Raw genomic sequence first — 9,671 nt, 5'->3', positions numbered from 1 at the left:
TTTGAACCGCCAGCCTTCTGGTTAGCAGTCAAGTACCTTAGGCACTATATACAACATGTTGTGGTTGTTGTTATGTGCCATCAAGCGGGACCCAACTCATAGCGACCTCTCCTTGGGTTTCTGAGACAGTATCACTAGAAGTAGATAGCCCCATCTTCCTTCAGAGGAGTGGCTGGTGGGTTTGAAGTGCCAGCCTTCTGGTTAGCAGTCAAGTGCCTTAGGCACTATGCTATCAGAGCTCCTATATACAACATAATGACATGAAATTCCAGAAGTAGTAGCCAAGGAAAGAAACAGAAGATTCTAGAGCACAACAAAGTTTCACAGAATAGCTAAAGTCATTCCTACCTATCAGAAGCTGTAGGTGAGTCAGCACATCCCAGAGAATTCTCACTAACAAATCCATGCAGGGGAACAAAACAAACTAGTTGAGTATCAACACTTTCTCCTTTGTGTGTGACTAGTCAATCGAGGAAAGAGATGTGTACACACAATGGGGGTGGTGGGAGACGAGTAAAGTAGGAATGTACGTGGGGTAAAGACTGAAGCCATTTTTTTTTTTTTTTTTTTAGATCACGAAGTCCTTCTTCCTAGTCTATCTTAGTAAGGAAGATCCCTTGAAATGTGTCCCTCATGTGTAACCCTACTGGTATTTGAAATACTGGTGGCATAGCTTCCACCATCACAGCAACACTCAAGCTACCACAGTACAACAAACTGACAGACCATAAGAGATAAAAGGAGAGAGAAGTGAGCAGAGAGCGAACACCTGACTACGACCAAGAAATAAAAGCTGGGAGTGGAGCACTTCTTTTGGACCAAGATTTCTGTGCTAAGAACATTGAAATTGAGAGCTATCATACTGGAGATGGTGAGATGATGAGAAATAGTGGCAAAGAAACAGCAATAGCAGAGGCAACAGAACCAGGAGACCTGTAGGAAATGGGGCACTGGCTTCCTGGCCATGGAGCAAGAAAGCTGAGCACCTTCAGGCTCAGGTTATAGTGTTGAGGACACAGAGAGGAAGCGAAAAGGAAATGGATGTCAGAAGAGAGTGTGGAATTTGCTCTTAAATGAATGGAAGAAATGAAGTAAAAATGAGTAACAGAAGATTTCAAAGGACAGCTCAAGATGATAAAGTATTATAATGAAATGTCTAAAGACCTAGAGTTAGAAAACCAAAAGAAAAGAAAACACTCGGCATTTCCCAAGCTCAAAGAACTGAAGGAAATATTCAAGCCCTGAGCTGCAATATTGAAGGATTCATTGAAAAAAATACTGAATGACTCAGGAAGTATCAAAACAATTATGGGTAACAGTATGAAGAACGGGAATTCCAGAACACTTAACTGCTCTTGAGGAAACTACATAGACCAAGAGGTAGTCTTTCAAACAAAACAAGGGCGATGCTGTGTGTTTTAAATCAAGATAGGTGTATATCAAGCTTGTGTCCTTTCATTATACTCATTCAATCTGTTTGCTGAGCAAATAATCCAAAACGCTGGAATATATGAAAATGAACATGGCATCAGGATTGGAAGAAGACTCATTAACAACCTGTGATGTGCAGATAGCACAACCTTGCTTGCTGAAAGCAAAAAGACTTGAAGCACTCACTGATAAAGATCAAAGGGTACAGCCTTCAGTATGGATTACATCTCAATATAAAGAAAACACTAATCCTCACAACTGGATCAATAAGCAACATCAAAATAAATGGTGAAAATATTGAAGTTGTAAAAATATTGTTGAAAATACTGCATTTACCTTGGATCCACAATCAATGTCCATGGAAGTGTTGTTATGTGTCATCGAGTCGCATCCAACTCATAGCGACCCCTCCTTGGGTTTCCGAGGCAGTATCACTACAGAAGTAGATTGCCCCATCTTCCTTCTGAGGAGTGGCTGGTGGGTTTGACCTGCCAGCCTTCTGGTTAGCAGTCAAGTGCCTTAGGCACTACGCTTCCAGAGAAATTAGATGATGTATTGAACTGGGAAAATCTGCTAGAAAAGGCCTCATTAAGATTTATCTCCACAGGCATGAAATACATCCCCAAGCCAGGTGAAAGTAACCCTATTATAGGAAATTTAACCTGGTCTCCATCATTGGAACAGAACTGCATCTTGCCTGAGCTAACTACTTCTTCCCAACATGTACTCAGAGCATGGAGAAAATGGATGAAACACAATACATCAAGTTCTCAAACAAATACGCATTGTGGATAAGGTCAGCAAGGAACCCCAAAGACTCACGATATGTTGGAGTGTATCAAAGATCAGAAAAGAGATTCTTATTTTGAGCAAAACAAGAAGATACAACATGGACAACACTCAAACATAAGCCCACCACTCCCAAAGCAAAATATAACATGTAAAACACAAAGTTCCCAGTCAAGAAGAAAATATGAACTAACAGAATCCCCAAAACTGATTTGAACTCAGAAACTATTCTGAAAAATCTCAGCATTCAGTAAAATAAAAGCTTAAAAATAAGATAAACAAAAATCAGAATAGGATGAAATAGATGAATGTAGACCTAAAGGCAACAAACTGAGGATCAAAGCAACATTGATACAGCATTAATAAACAAGTAAATTAGAAACATTAGGGAATAGGATAGATGTGGCTGAAGTCTGAATCACTGAGATGGAGGAAACTTCCACTAATTATAGTGAATGCAAGTGAAAAGGATGCAGATATTAGGCATTTAGAGAGCAGCTAAAATATATGGAAATAAAAGTTAGGGAAAGCCCATTCAAACTGATGGTTCAGTGTAGAATTCCCACTCTCGATGGCAGAAACACCACCAATACACATTATGCTCAGCCACCCCCTGGTCTGTCAGTGAAGGCTGTGTGTTGGTATGATGCTGAAAGTGTTTCAGAAGAGCTTCCACACTAAGATGACTAGGAAGAAAGGCCTGGCAACATACTTCTAAAATTCAGCCAAAGAAGACCCTATGGATCACAAAGAACCGATCTGCAACTGATCACAGGGATGGCACAGGACTGAGCAGTGTTTTGTTCCACTGAACATAAGGTCACTATGAGTATGGGGCTGACGCAACAACAGCTAACAACGGACTCTGATCAAAACTGACCTAACACCCTGATCTTTCCTACACATTCTTAGACTAGTAAACACTACTCTGGAATATACTTTAACCACAAAGTAAATGAAGTAGTTCCATAATCCTCACAGATGCCAGGACACTAAAAAGGACCAGGCTATATGACAATTCAGGTTGTTCCCTGCACAACTCAAGGGGTGCTACTCCCACGAACATCAAAGTGAATGAAATCACTCCACACCCTTCAAACAGTGAAATATCATGGTCCTGGTAGGAAGGGTTCATTGAGTGTACAAGGACTTCAATCATTCGCCTATCACTTCAAAGAAAGATGGCTAAAAGTCTTATTTTTTAAGGCCTCCAAAGAATGAGATCTATAATTTTTTCCAAGTCAATATTAGTATTTAAACTCTCTCATAATTATCACATTATTCCTTATGGAAAATGAATATAATTCTTACTGCCTTTTGTCCTTTTTTTCTGGTTATTTGTTCTTTTGAGAAAGTCAGCTGATTAATCTTTTTCTCATATTAGCCTCTGCTGTAACTGGAGAAGATGCTAATTCACAACTTAGATTCCTCTTTTCTCGCCTAAGTAGCTCTGGTTCTTTAATGTATCTTCAGAGATCCAATTTTCCAATCCACCACACCTCAATCTTTTATAAAACACCTTCCAATGTTGAACAGAATTCAATACCAAAAACAAACATATGTGAAGAATGTTCACATGTTCATCTTATACTGCTATAACCGATAACTGTTAACTATCTACTGATCTGACACCATCCCTTCGTATTCCTTGTTGTCAACTTTTTGTTCAGTTTTCCGACAGCCAGGTGCTTCAGGGAATGCTAACTCCTCTCCAGCTCCAAAAGGTGAATCTCTTTAACTGTTATTCAGCCATCATTTTTCTAGTGATTAATATAAGAATGAGCATGCAATTCATTTCTGGTCAGTGGGAAGTGAGGCAGAGTCTGCTGAGAATAGGGTGGTTCTGGGATCATTTGCATCACTCCAGAAAAGGGAGACTGTCTTTATTGGTTATTATTATGGGAGCACATGCTACTCGGAGCTGCAGCAACCATATTATAAACATGAAGAGACATGTCTGAAAGATAAAAGCTAGCCTCCTGAGGATAGCTTAGCAGGAAGATAAAATCCTGGGCCCCTGCTAACATTATTTATCTGTTGAATTAACCCAACCCTTAATTTCTCTTTATGTCAGATAATAAACCCCTTTACTATTTAAGCCAGTGGTTTTCAAAGCCCCAGACCAGCAGCATCAGCATCACCTGGAAACTTGCTGGAAGTGCAAATTCTTAGGCCTGACCCTAGATCAACTGAAGAAAAAAGGCTACGGGTGGAACCCAGCAATCTGTGTTTTAAAAAGCACTGCAGGTGGTTCTGATGAGCCCTGAAGTTTGAGATCCACTGGTTTAATCAACTGAAATGGGTTTTTTATTACTTGCAGTTAAATGCATTCTAATTGATTCAGCTACTTTATTGTATTTTATGCATCTTTTCTGGAATTATCTATCAATCAATATGATGTTTTTGTTTTATGTCAATGTCATCCAAGAATTAACAATGTTATAGATAGGAAGGTCTGAAGAGAAAGGAGCATTTGTGCATTTCCTAATAGATTCTGAGGCCATCCAAACACATTGGGAAAGAGTTGGAGTAGGTTTCCCAGGAAGTAGGGAACATTTGTAAAAATTTAGAGTTTTTAGAAATCCTAGATGAAATGAGGGGATTCTGAAATAGAGAAAAATAAAATTTAGAGGGCTCAAACTCAGATGGATCTCAGAGTAGGGAAATTAAGTTGAATGCTTGAAACAGAACAGAGAATTTCCACATGCAGTGGCAAAGGCTATGAACAGGTACTTTGATGTTCAGGTGGATTCAACAGAGTTTTAGCATGGAATTAAGGGGGTGACAAATAGCTTGGGTGGCATAAATGGTTAGTGTGCTAGGCTGCTAACTGAAAATTTAGAGGTCTGATTACACCCAGTGGTGCCTTGGAAGAAAGGCCTGGAGATCTACTTTTGAAAAAACAGCAATCAGAAACTCTGTAGAGGACAATTCCACTCTGAGACATGTGGAATCACCATGAGTCGGGACTGACTCCAGGGCAACATCCCCCGCCCCCCACCCCGCCAAAAGATAAGCAGATAAAAACAAAACAAAACAAAACAAAAAACTGTGTTGCTATTTAGGGCCATTTGGAACTGTGGAGAGAAAATAGGGTGAACAGATGAGAGAAACACACCTGGAAAAACTAAAATCTAAAAGGAGACCCTGAAAGAATGTTTAGTATTTTAAATCTGTCAACTCCATAAGACTATAGTTATATCATATATAGATCATTTCCAACTCAAGCACTGTAAACATCATATTTCACTTAGCTGTATAACTCAAAGAAAGGTGAAAGTTTTGCAGTAGTGGGGGAAGAATGATGATGTTAAATTTTAAAGGAGAAATTAACTTTGATCATTCAGCTTGTGGCATCCAAAAGTGACTATGATAAATAAGTAATGCTAGCTTCACTCAAACACAAGTACACACCTACTCGACTTAGAATTGTGTGCAGAAACTAATGAACAAACTGCTTGAGTCAGTCAAGATGCTTACTAAGTAATACTTAAACTAGAGCTATGACCTTGAAGGTCAGCTCAATGATACTGGATACTTGAATACTGTGGCAGTATCAGGAACTAATTTGCATCTCCCAAGCTGACTATTGAGATCACCAGTGGATCAGAATCAAACTCCCCCTAAATTAATCTTTATCTTTCCTCTCATAAAACCATGTAAGACAGCATCTTTCTAAAACTACAAATGGGTTGTTTTTTTGAACATTTTATTGTGCTTTCATTGAAAGTTTACATAGCAATTGATTTCCCAATCAATAATTCATATACAGATTGTTCCAGGACATTGCTAACAATCACTGTAATGTGTCACCACTCTTCCATTTTCCTCCCTGGATTTTCTATTTCCATTTCTCTGCTTTCCTTGTCTCTTCTTGCCTTCTAGTCTTTGGTCTTGGGCAAATACATGTCTTTTGGTCTCATACAGTGATTGTTCAAAGGAGTGCATTCTTCTAAGGTGTTATTTCTTTTATAGGAGCTCTGGTGGTGCAGTGGTTAAAACATTCGGTTGCTAATCAAAAGTTCAGTAGTTTGAACCCTTCAACTGCTCCACAGGAGAAAGATGAGGCAGTCTGCTTCCATAAAGGTTTACAGCCTTGGAAATCCTATGGGGCAGTTTTATTCTGTCCTATATGATCACTATGAGTTGGAATTGGCTCAAAGGCAGTGGGTTTGGTTTTCTTTTGATCTATTAATTGGCTGAAAAGTGGTCTCTGGGAGTGTCTTCAGTTTCAAGTTAGAAGGTTGTTTTAGGGCTATAGTCTCAGTGGTTTTTCCAGTCTCTTTCAGACCAATAGTCAGGTTGTGGGTTTTGTTGTTTGTTTGTGTTTAAATTTTAATTTTGTTCTACATTTTTTACCCATTATAACCGGGACCTTCCACTGTGGTTCTGGCCAGAGTGGTTGGTAGTGACAGCTGGCTACCATTCAGTTCTTTTGGTCTCCGGTTAGAGGAAGCTATGGTTCATGTGGGCTATTGGTCCTTTGGACTAATTGCTTCCTTGAGTCTTCAGTTTTCTTCGTTCTCCTTTGCTGCAGGTGGGAAGAGACCAATAGTTGCTTCTTAAGAGGCCACAGACAAGTTTTTAAAATCCCAGATGATACTCATCAAACTTAAACCAAACGAAAGTCATCGCCATTGAGTTGATTCCAACTCATAGTGACCCCAACTGGGTTTCCAAGGCTGTACATCTTCATGGAAGCAGACTGCCTCATCTTTCTTCCATGGAGTGGCTGTTGTTGTTATATACCATCAAGTCGGCCTCGACTCATAGCGACCCCTCCTTGGGTTTCTGAGGCAGTATCACTATGGAAGTAGATTGCCCCATCTTCCTTCCGAGGAGTGGCCTTCTGGTTAGCAGTCAAGTACCTTAAGCACTACGCTACCAGAGCTCCCCATGGAGTGGCTTGTAGGTTCAAACCACAAATCTTTTGGTTAGCAGCCAAATGTCTTAGCCACTACACCACCAGAGCTCCTTACTCATCAGACTAGGATGTAGAATATCACATTTATGAACTGTGCTTTGCCAATTGACTTGATGTTCCCTGAGGCAATAGTCTTCAGGCTTTATGTCTAGTAATTCAGTCCCAATGTCTAAGTAGTTTCTATATCTGTACCCCCATGTGCTCTGTTACATATATATGTATCAAAAAAAAAAAAAAAAAAAAAACTCGCTACCCTCGAGTGGGGTCTGACTCATAGCGACCCCTCCTTGGGCTTCTGAGGCGGCATTTCTATGGACATAGATTGCCCAATCTTCCTTCCAAGGAATGGCTGGTGGGTTAGAGTCACTAGCCTTCTTGTTAGCAGTCAAATGCCTTTGGCACTGTGCCACCAGAGCTACCATATATATGTATATGTATGTTGTTGTTGTTATTATATGCCGTCAAGTCAGCCCCGACTCATAGCGACCCCTCCTTGGGTTTCTGAGGCATTATCACTACGGAAGTAGGATTGCCCATTTGCTAATACGTATGCAGAAATATCTAGCACAATTCCTTTATGTGTGTGCAGGTATATGACCTCAGTCACCTGTTTAGCATACATATTTACATATGTATCTACTCACAAACTATTGTAAGTTTTTATTGCTGTTGTCCTTTATTTGTAACCACGTTGTTCTTTATTCTTGCCTACCTCTCAGTGTCTTCCTTTGCTTGGTCTTGTGCTGACTTCTCCCATATTGTGTGTTGCCTTTCCCTTCACGATAAATAACACTTGTGTACTCTCTAGTTAGTGGTTTTCCCTCCCTCTCCTCCCATTAAAGAATGTTTCTTTCTGTGTGTAAATCTATTCTTGACTTTTTATAATAATGTTCTCATAAAATATATGTTCTTTTGTGATTGACTTATTTCACTCAGAATAATGTCCTCCAGGTTCATCCACATTGTGAGATGTTTCACGGATTCCCATTATTCTTTATTGTTGCATAGTAGTACTCCATTGTATGTATGTATCATAGTTTATTTTTCATTACTTAGGTTCTTTCTATCTTTCTGCTGTTGTGAATAATGCTGTGATGAACACGAGAGTGCACATGTCTATTTGCATCACAGAATATTTCTTTAGGATATATACCTAGGAATGGGATTTCTAGATTGTATGATATTTCCATTTCCAGCTTTTTAAGGAAGTGCCATAATGTTGTCCATAATGGTTGTACCATTTTGCAGTCCCACCAGCAGTGTATAAGAGTTTCAACCTCCCCATAGCCTCTCCATCATTTTATTTTTATTATTATTATTTTGGATCAATATCATTATTGCTGGCATGAGAGAGTATCTCACTGAAGTTTCTATTTACTTTTCTCCAATGGCTAATGATTGTGAGGCTCTTTTGATGTGTCTGTAAGCCACCTGAATGTTTTTGGTGAAATGCCTAGTCATGGCATTTGCCCAGTTTTTAATTGTATTGTTTGTCTTTTTATGTTGTTGAGGTGTTGAAGTTTTCTATGAATTTTAGAGATTAGTCCCTTGTCAGGTATATTATTGCCAAAATTTGTTTCCCAGCCTGTAGGTTCTCCTTGTATGCTTTTGGTGGTCTTTTGATGAGCATATGTATGCAATTTTTAGGAAGTTCCACATATCTAGTTTATATTGTTTGTCCATTTTTAGTTATATGCCCTAAATTAGGGCCCTGACATTTGTCCCTATGTTTTTTTTTCTGGGAGCTTGATATTTTTAGGTTTTATGTTTAGGTCTTTGATTCATTTTTAGTTTTTGTGAATGGTGTGAGGTATGCATCCTGTTTCATTTTCTGCAAATGGATATCTAGTTTTACCAGCACCATTTATTAAAGAGACTATCTCATCCCCATTTCACGGACTTCAACCCTTTGTCGAAGATCAGCTGTGCATAGGTGGATGGATTTATGTCTTGGTTCTCAATTCTATCCCATTGATCTATGTGTCTGACATTGTACCAGTACCATGCTGTTTTGACTTATAAATTGGTTTTGAATGAACATTTCCAGGAGCCATAGATTAATGGAACAACTCTTCATTAAAAACTGGCTTTTGGATAAACCCATTTGTCCATTCCTGTCTCATAATACTTCTCTAGAATAAAAGACAAAGCTTGCTCTTTCAGCATTGAAATGGTTAGCAGATTTCAGGATTACCAAATATTTGCAGAGTATGCATGCCTCTTACTTTGCACAACCAACAGGTGCATCAGGACCATTTATATAGTCATGGGTAGGCTTAGCAACCTACAAGTTCCCAATGCCAGGTATGTGTCAGTCTTGTTAATTTAAAAGTGATCATTTAAAAAGCATCTTCCAAATGGCTCTAATTTTATCTGTTTTAAAGTGATGACACATTTTATTTACATGACTATACTTTTAGGGTGAAATGGATGTATGGAAAAATTGTTTTTAATAAGGAAGCACAATTGATAAAAATAGGCATCAATTTTTATTTTGTCTTATAAATTTCATTTGGCTTTGATTATT

The sequence above is a fragment of the Orycteropus afer genome, unplaced genomic scaffold (genome assembly GCF_000298275.1).
Source record: "Orycteropus afer afer isolate SDZICR_OR568_19922 unplaced genomic scaffold, OryAfe1.0 scaffold00055, whole genome shotgun sequence".
Taxonomy (NCBI): Eukaryota; Metazoa; Chordata; class Mammalia; order Tubulidentata; family Orycteropodidae; genus Orycteropus; species Orycteropus afer.
This window is presented reverse-complemented; position numbering follows the sequence as displayed.